Genomic DNA, 10,281 nt, shown 5'->3' on the forward strand with positions numbered 1-10,281 from the left:
AAATTAGGTTATTTTTAATTTTGATTTGTTTTCCTCCAACCCAAAACATTTTGTCATGTATTCTATTAAATACGATCCTAGACCATTCCTTATTAAAGCATTCCCCATAAAAGATATATTGTGCAACATTGGTTTTGGGGGGGATGAATCAATAGTTTCAACTTGGACCCATACAAATTTCACCACACATCCATCTCATACCTTAACAAATAAACTGAAATAACATATAAAACATGTGCATCTAAATCATGTAACATATAAGCAATCACACACATATGACATAGGATATGATTACCCAGAAACCCTCCAGTGAGAAGGTAAAATTGGGGTGGGGATGACACCCACAAATCTTCACTATTGTAGTAATAAAGTGTATCCAATGTAGGTTATAATGTTTTGATCATGAAACATGATGTACCCTATGAAAGTTATGCCCTGTTAAAGGCTTACAAAGACTATTAGGTCTCACTTTCTTAGAGGATTTCAACACCTAGTTAGAAGTGTGCCTGGTTAAAGAACTTTAACTTAAAATTAAGTACGCGCCCTATTAGAGGATTTCATATAGCCTATTGGGACTACTCTGTTAAGAGATTTTGACTAAAATCACCTATTAAAATGTCTCAACATTGGCCATGTGGTTAGCACTTGCTTTCTTGATAATAGATCACTTCTAAATTGATGTCTTTTCAATCCTTCTTGATCAAATGTCTCTCTTTTGTATCCTTTTCCTTCCTCTATTCTACTCTAAGTGGATCTATAATGTAATCTCACTTCATAACTTCTAAACCACCATGAATGCTCTATTTGTTCATGCAAACTATTCTCTTCACTTCTTCAACATTGATAGAAAGTTTAGGGTTTTTCCTCCTTAAGAATACTTTAGTGACTGAGGATTAGGTTTAAATCTATAGCTAAGATTCATCCATTTTTCTACTTAATCCTTCCCATTTTCTGAATGGTTGCATGTAATTGAATAGGAAATCCAACTAAAGATTCATCCTTATCTCCAAAATATCAAAATGCATCTTTAAGTTGACTCAAAAATAGTTTACATAGTTGTTTGTGAATTTACAAACAAATATGTCAAAACTATTTCACTTGGCATCTGAAGTCTCTAATGCTCACCATGCACTAATCTTTATATTATGACTTGGTATCTATAATGCTCAGTATCTATAATGTCCCTTGTTTAAATACTTGGAAATTTAAAACAATAATTTAAATTTGAAGTTTCTTTTCTCTTTAGTTTTACCAAGAAATGATCTTAGATGAATCTGACAAGGTAATGCAGATAAGTATACGAATGTAGTATGCAATTCCTTTATTGCAACTGAATCTATTTATTAATTTGACTTTTATTAGATAAGTATTGAATGCTTGCCTTAGTTACGGTATTGCCAATTTGATTGATTATCGAATGCTTGCAATTACAATATTATGGTCACTATCTATATTTCACTTTAATGATTTCCAACTTCAATATATTCACCACTATGATGGATAGTAATATTACCACTATTATTAATATGTTTCCTACAGTGCTGCAGTGCTACCTCTAACTTGCTAGTAGATGCTTTGCACCAAATTCCAATGGTAATTCCCTCCAAATAGAGCCAATGAGATAATCTTTATATTTATCTAATGTTTTTGATGTATTATGTATTAATGCCAAGCCTGATGATGTCGTCCACTCCTTCCTATTGGTTTCTTCCCCTGATATATGTAAATGTCATGAACGGTCTCTGATCTACTATATGTATATTTGCACCAATAATGTCAATGGATATTTTATTTAATCAGAGCAATTTAGATATGGATGAATAAATAAGAGAACCCTCTTCCATGCCCCTCGATGAGAGGAATTGATCCCCCTTTTATACTAGTCGAATGAAGTGTTGCTTTCAAGAGATGTGTCCTTGTCTCTTCTTGTCAACCCCTTCTCTATATTCACAAACTTTAATTATGGCATTCTTGTCCCAATTAGCTATCAATAATGTCTCTTGATGAAAACTAATACCAATCGATGTCAATCCACTACCATAGACCCATGAAGTTCTTGAATTTCTCTTGGTACATTCGATTCCATCAAGTTATGGTGTCTTCATATGCAAATCGCTAACTTAGAGTAATCTCTTTTCTATGTTTTGGTTCTCCTTCCAATTCAACGCCTCTTTCTCATATAACAAAGTCATATGCTATGTTTTAATTAAACTCTTGATTCATATTACACTTCTTACTTTGACTTACACAAATATTAAATTATTATAATAAATAGAAATGTCTTCATAACATATCTCAATTAGTAAACTTGGAGAACAAGATTTCCGCTTTTCAAAAGGGAGATGTTTAACTTATATTTACATAAGTTTAGATTTTATATATTCAGGGTTTGAATATACAACATTATTTTAATTTTTATATTTATTATTATTCTTAATACTATTACATAGTATATTTTCTTTATTTATAATAATATTTAATTCTCAATTATATTATAATATTATCCTTGAATATGTTCATTTCATAATATAACCCATGTAGGTACGTTCTAAAATTATTATTGGAATTTGATATTATTTATAATCAAAATATTTATTTGTTATAATTATTATATATCTCATAGATTATTATATATTATATTTAAATATATCAAAATATATGTATTAAATGATTTTATATCATATATTTATCTATCTATATTAATCTCATACTATTATTTTTAAGTCTTATTAGAATCTATAACTAGGGACATCACAATATCCACTTTTTACTCAGCTCTTGAATCACTCGGTATACACTATCTGCTTGACACTTGAGTGACTCAGCACTCACTATGACTCGACATGGTCTAATATATACATCATGTTCTCAACATGTACAACTTGTTTAGCATGAAATATGTAAATAGATTAAGTGTGTTGACACTCACTTGTCAAAACCAATCTGATATCAACTATCTCCCCCTTTGACATGAGTGTCAAAAACACTTGATTATGCATTAACATCCTTATCCTTACAAGCATAACATATCTATAAGTTAGCTTATATACAAATCTTCAAAATGTCAAAATTTTGTAATAACTTTTATACCTCAAAATTTGATAACTCCCCCAGAGTTGATATGTTTGTTTTGTATCCAAATTTTGGTACTCCTGCTGAGTAAATCTAATACTCTCTGACTTCATGTTGAGTATGCCTGCTCTTCCCTTAGCTTGTTTTGTCTTTACTCTACCCTTTGTCTTACTTTTTTCTCCCCCTTTCCTTACTCTTCCCCATTTCTCATTCTCCTTATTGTAGATGCTCAAAAATGGTTTGCATTTACAATTTCATCAAAATGAAGCTCCATTGGACATATAGTGCACTCTTTGAAAGAAAAAGTCTTCTCTTCATTCTAACTAGTCCTCATCTCATCTCTTTAGTCTTCTTTTATTCATATCTTCATTCACCCCATGATCATGTATTCTAATACGCCAAATCATCTTCATCTTGCATTCCTACATTTTGACATCATCCTACATTGTCTATCAACCTTCTAGGGCTCTCCACCTAGTCCAACCTTAGTTTGACCAAATGTGACCATGTTTGACTGATTTCACTCATGTTATAACCTCTTTCCATCATTTGGGGCATGCATACAAAGTTTTAGGTCATTTAGAGTCCAATCGGTCTATTTTTGGCCCCCGTAGCCTTCTAGGGTGCAATCTACATTTTTAGAGCACATTTGGGCTTCCCATGGGTGCACTTGGTACTATAATAGCACACTTAGGCTTACCAAGTGCACACTAGGCACACATGGGTACATTTTGGGTGCACTTGGAGCAGTAGGATACTCAAAACTACTCCTAGAGCCCCTATGTTGCACTCTGGAGGCCATAACTTTTGTGTTTCAACTCCAATTTTAAAACTATTAGTTGCATTGGATTTGTATCTTCCTTTTGAAAAAATTGAGCTATCATTTTTATTATTTTTTCACTATCTTAAGTGGTAACCCTAGAAAATGCTCTCGGGCCCCTGAATTGACATCACTTTTCATACTAATTCATCCCATTTTCTCATTCCACTAACTCTGATCTTTTGGCCAACTTGATTATATCTCAATAGTGTCTATCATCATTCATATCATCTTTCACATCAAATTTTACATCATTTTGGAACCATTTGAACATCAAGAATCAATTCAAAACCATTTCAAATCAACTTGAAACCATTTCATATCAACTCCAAATCACCCAAAATAAACTTGGAATTACCCAAAATCAGTCTTAGTCAACCAAAACATGTCAGAAATCCCAAATATATCATCATTTGTCCAATCCTAGGCATTGTTGTGTCTTTTAGTGTCTTGGAAACCTATCAATCTATCAAATCTTATCAATCTGACCTTAGTACTGTCATGGCTCTCAGTGCTAGGTCAAACTATCATTCACATCATTCGATCTTTGACATTATTGAGTCTCTCAGTGTTAGATCATGGCATTATCAACCATTTAATAATATTGATAGTGCCCATCGATGTTGTTATGATCAAACCTATCAATCAATCTCGATCATGTAGCATTTACAATGTCAGTTAAATGTTACATTTATGTCATGTGTCTTTGGCATGTTATCAATTTTGATTAGTTGATCAATTTGACCATGATTTTGTTCTATCCATCATCATCCTAGTCAATCTCCATTATCATCACACTTTTTCAAAGGATACTATCACACTTATTTAATCAAATTGGCCAATCATCTACTAACTCTCTCTATACGATTAAATAACCCATAATTTAATCCTATCATTCTTACTAATTATTATTCCTAATTTTCATCCTCAAAAAATTAATTAATTAAATTAATTAATTGATATATCATTCAAAAATCATGGAAATTCACAATTTCCTAAGTCATATTTTGTACCATTAATTCCATTTTTACTAATTTCTATTTGTGTGGAATAAGGGATTTATAGTTCAAATATTCCACATAATATTGACATCATCATGACACATGGATGTGAGACCTCATGGATTCTCCTTTGACACTTGGCTAAGGTATGTCATAATCTTAGCTTCCATTGTCATAGATTCTTGGCTTTAAGTGGGTTTGAGGTGTCATATGATGTGTCATAGATTCTCTTCCATCATTATCCAAGTTTGACTTCCAAGCATCATACAATCCTAGATTTGGCATCTTGTGTCATATGCGTCATGGATCCTCCAAGGAATATCTTGCCATGTCACATATTCAAAGGTGACAATTCCAATGCTCTCATCCTCCATGTTGATTATAAAATGAGCATTCTTTCTCTCATTTCCAGTCCCTAATTCTTAAGTCTTTTCAAGTCCTTAGTTTTCTCATTTTTTTTACTCTTGCTCTCACATTCAAATCGCGTGTTCAAGTATTCTCATAGCATTATCATCATTATAGGATTTTGCTTCATAATTGTGTGGATTATAGGCAATTTAGAGCTACATCATATGGACAAGAAAGAAGGACATGGGAGCTACAAGTGAAAGAGGGAGTTTTTAAAATTGCTTTGCTTTCTTTATTCATTTGGCTTTCATGGCAGACTAAAGGGTGTTAACATATGATTATTGAGTTTGCGATTTGCTCATAGTATGTTAGACATTTGCCCATTTTCTTGTCCTACACTTATATCTCTCCAAAATTCTTATTCTCCCCCAAAATATTTCTCCACCTTTATCTTATTCTCCCCCTTTTTGAAACTGATGTCAATGGGCTATACACTTATAGTGTGTTTTTCCAAAAAATATTTATGGACATCTAATATCATCTTGAGAGTTGTATCACAGTTCTCACATGCAACATTTGATTACTTGATTTGGCATACTAGCTTGGCAGCAAGGTGAACTAGACCATCTAGTGTAGAAAGATTTGGGTCTTTCTTCATTAGGGTTTCAACATAGTAGAGTTCCTTGTGCAAAATTTCCATATGGGGGGTGAGAGTTGCCTAGATGTTAGTCGGTTTGGCCCTTATATTGGCCTCATCTGCTATCAATACAACTAACTGACTCTGGGTTTGAAGCAATGTCATGAAATGCTTCTCACTTTGAGCTAGATTCATAGGTAGTTTGACACCTAATGAACTTATCTAACTTTCCAAGCTCAAGATGTGACTTCTAGTCTCTTGGGTGAAGAGTGAAGGATTACACAATTTAGTGTACAATGAGAATATGTTCTCAATTACCTTCTTCACATTCTCAAACTTGGTTGCCAATGCAACTTGTGTTAGTGCTATTTCATCTAATAGTTTCTCATTTACTTTGTTTTGGAACTTCTTTTTTGACCATTCTAGTAATTTAGCTTTAGTATCCAGGTCTTCATTACTAACCTTATCTACTATGTCTATCAATTTTTCTATTAGTAGACCTAATATTTTCTCATTCACTTTGTTTGGAACTTCTTTTCTGACCATTCTAGTAATTTAGCATCAGTATCTAGGTCTTCATTACTGACCTTCTCCACTATGTATGTCTATTGTTCTATTAGTGGCTTGGCCTCATTTGAGTTGGCAGACTAAATGCATCTTAAAATATGTATTTAATATCTTGTAGTGCCTACTTCTGTCTGTGCCTCCTTATAAGCATTTCTTGATGCTTCTTCCTTGCTAAGGCTTGTTGCAATGTGCACATTTGTTCTATGGTTATTGTATCATAGTCATACTTCAGAAAAATGATTTCTTCATCAAGGCTCACATCTCCATACTGTATGACTTCTTTTCCTTTGATGAACTTGAGCTTAGCACTAAGATCTACAATTTTGTAGCATCTGTACTTAGCTTCTAAAGAGTTTGTGTGGAAGGAGTGGTAGATGCTGGTAAGGTTACCAGTGCTTGGATGGTAACTTTCTCCTTCACTTTAGATGTTAGCTCTATCTCTTTAGGCTTACCCTATTTTGTCACAATGACTTGACTTGCACCTTTCTCTTGTGTTGTATGTGTAGATAAGTCAATCTATCCTATTTCTTGTTGTTCTATAGTAGAAAATTATGTTTCCACTATGCTCATCTCTACTATATCAACCTTGGAAATTGTATCTTCTGGTATTTGGACTTAAAGTTATACATTAGTGACTAGAGGGATGATAGAAGGTGATTCTTGTGGTTTCACCTTTTCCTTTGCAATATCAGTCATTGGCTTCTGTAATTCATCCACACTAACCAGTACAAGTTTATCACACAGTTTTGCCTCTAGTGTAGACTGATCTAATATCTTCTTATCTTCCTTAGTAATGGGATTGATGTTCTAAGTTGATAGATTAGAAACATCCTCAATAGTTACTATTTTAGTAGTCTCCCTTGTGACATGTTGAAAACTGGCACTTGGAAATTGTGTGTCTTGCACACTCTGTTCTTCTGGCTATTATGGATTAGCTATTGTCTTTTCATCTATTTTCATTTCTTCTCTTCCCTCAATAGTTTCCATATGATCATCTTCTTCATCATCCTTCACTTCAGTGGGTGCTTGTTCTCCTTCCTTAACTGTAGTCAAACCATAAGTGAGCTTGAATATCTATGTGGACTTCTTAACAACATCCTCAATATTATTTTGTAAAATGCTAAAGGCTCTATATTTAGGTTTAAACCTAACTACATAATTATTTATAGCCTTAGCAATCTGTGCCTTAGTAAGTTCAAGCATCACTTGGGCTAGAGATGTTTCTCTAATTTGTCTCTCCAAGTTTAGACAATAGTGCCATTTTTGCTCAACTCTATCATATAGACTCTTTGACATTGAGTTGGCAATCTCTAGAGGGGTTGTCTTAAATTTTTCCATCATAGCATATATGGTTTCTTCCACTTGATTTTTCTCCACTTTACCAAGATTGTCAAAATCAACATGACTACATTCTGATAAGTTTGTACTATTTCTAATATTTTCACATAAATTGTCTAAGTCTGAGAGATGATTATGACTTACCACCTTAAATTGGTTGTTGTCATCTGACTCTATTTTCTCTTCATCAGACTCAACTTGTGCAACATATTTTCTTCTTGGTCTCTTCTGCTCTTGAGCTCCTTGTTTTGTTGGTTCGATCTTCTTCTTTGCCTTTTGAGTTGTTGCACATATACTAGCCCTTGTAGTAGGTGTAGTAGGCTTGGCTTGTCTTGGTTTTATAGTTTTCTTAACTCCTTTCACTGGTTGTGCCTTGACCTTTCTCTTCTTTGTATCAGTGGGTGTAGGTGCTTCCTTAGCTTCTTCTTCCTTGGCACCTTCGGCTATTTTAGCCTTCTCTTATGGTTGATCTTCACCCATACCTTGAGTTAATGCAAGAGGTTCTTGTGCTTGTATTTCTTCTTCCTCTTCATCCTCTTCTTCTTCTTCTTCTTCCTCCTCCTTCGCACCCTCTCCAAACTTAACTTTCAACTTCTTCACTATCTTCTCCTTTTTCTTCATGGAAGAGGTAGTCTTCAATTCCATGGTAATTTTGGATTTAGCCATTTCATAGTTTCAAAATACCTTTTTAGTTTTATCTACCTCTTTTGCTAGTAATGCAATTATAGCTATAGAGGCCTCATCCACATTTATTTCATAACCAAGTGGCCTCAACCATCTCATTCTTGGTGTAGCAGCTTGTACAAAAGTGTAGTCGGCATCCACTAAAAAAATATACATCAACATAATGTTTCTCTACTAGTGACACTAGTATTCTGAACCTTTTCTTCATTGACTATTTGCAATCTTCAAAGTAACTAGTGATCACAGGTTTTAAGTTTTCTCCTAACTGCTCAATTTATTCACCAATATGTACTATTTTTGACTTGTTAGTTTTCCATGCAATTTTTCCAAATGTTGAATAGTTGTTTTTCACATAAAAGAATATACAAATCAATATGGAACAAAATTTTCATTGTGCACTCTTTGTCTTTCTGATTACTCCAAGGTTCTCCATCAATTATTGCAATTATAGATCTACTAGATCATATGTATGATCTTTCTTAACAATTTTATATCTCACATCCATAGTTATATAAGGAACACTATTCAATCTACTAGATTGATAGAACTTGTGTGATATAACCCTTATAGAAAAGTTTATCAGAGGATCAGTGATTGTGTTAATTTTCATGCCTCTCTTGTTCCATACAGCTCCAACATTTTTTCAATTACCTCCTTTGAATCACTTCTAAGTGTCTTAGGCTGATCTAGGGTTGGGTAACTAGTAACCCTATGAATTATCCTTTTAGTTATCTTGATAGGTCCATTGTCCAGTCATAATGAACCATCATGAATTTGGCTAAGCACTATCCTAATCCACTCTATCTTAAACACATTTGGAAGACCTAGGGCTTGTGTTAATCCCTTCTTCTCTATGATTTTGAATTCTTCTTTTAGTACACCATTATCACAGAGTCTAACATATGCTTCCCTAATCTCCATATCCCCAATGCTACTAGTCTTACAGTTATAGCATTTTCTTATATCTTGTATCATTAAAACATTTGGTGAAATCATCGAAAATGCACTAGAAGGGTCTTGCTTATAAGTGATATCATGAATAGCTTTTAAAATGGGTTGTTTTACTTCATTATTCACTAATTAAACATTTAAAATTTCCTTTCCTTCTACATTCTTTGAACTTGATGCCATTGTGTAAAACTAGGTTTTTTGGAAATTAAAACTGTGTAGCTTGGCTCTTGATAAATACCTTATAAAATTTGATGAATTGGTGTTGAATCATTGCTTGGATCTTCTACAACTATTTGGAATGGATTTCTAGATCACCTTGTACTCTATTCACTCTTTATCAAATTTAAACTGATGAAAAATGAGCTAAAACTGATCAAATACCCTTTGAAAACCCTACAATAAATGTTGAGCGCTTCCACAATTGTAAGCTCAGCATAAACCAATTTTAGGCTCACTTGGAAACTATTGAGATTTCCATCACTCGAAAAACACTATGATCTTGACATCAAGTACCCATTCTATTAGCTCATCATCTTCTAGCATTCCACTTGGCATAAATAGGAAGCTTTTCATGCTTGGTGGTAACATGAAAAACTTAAAGATTTATCTTGGATTCCTACTAACATATTACATCTTTATTCATGCTAATGTAATATTTCTAGTATAAATTTTATGGAACTAACGTATGATATAACATTTGAATATCAATCCCACATACCTCTTGATTACCTAGTTTGAAGAAGTTTGATCACCTCACCCATTGGGTGAAGTAATCCCTCCTCTATTTGATGTACTATAATCATCTTTCTTTTTCCATGTCTTATTCATCTCATCTCTAATTTGTTCAACATCTGCCTTGCCTT

The sequence above is a fragment of the Cupressus sempervirens genome, chromosome 5 (assembly GCF_028749045.1).
Source record: "Cupressus sempervirens isolate cs-2001-9-10 chromosome 5, ASM2874904v1, whole genome shotgun sequence".
Lineage (NCBI taxonomy): Eukaryota > Viridiplantae > Streptophyta > Pinopsida > Cupressales > Cupressaceae > Cupressus > Cupressus sempervirens.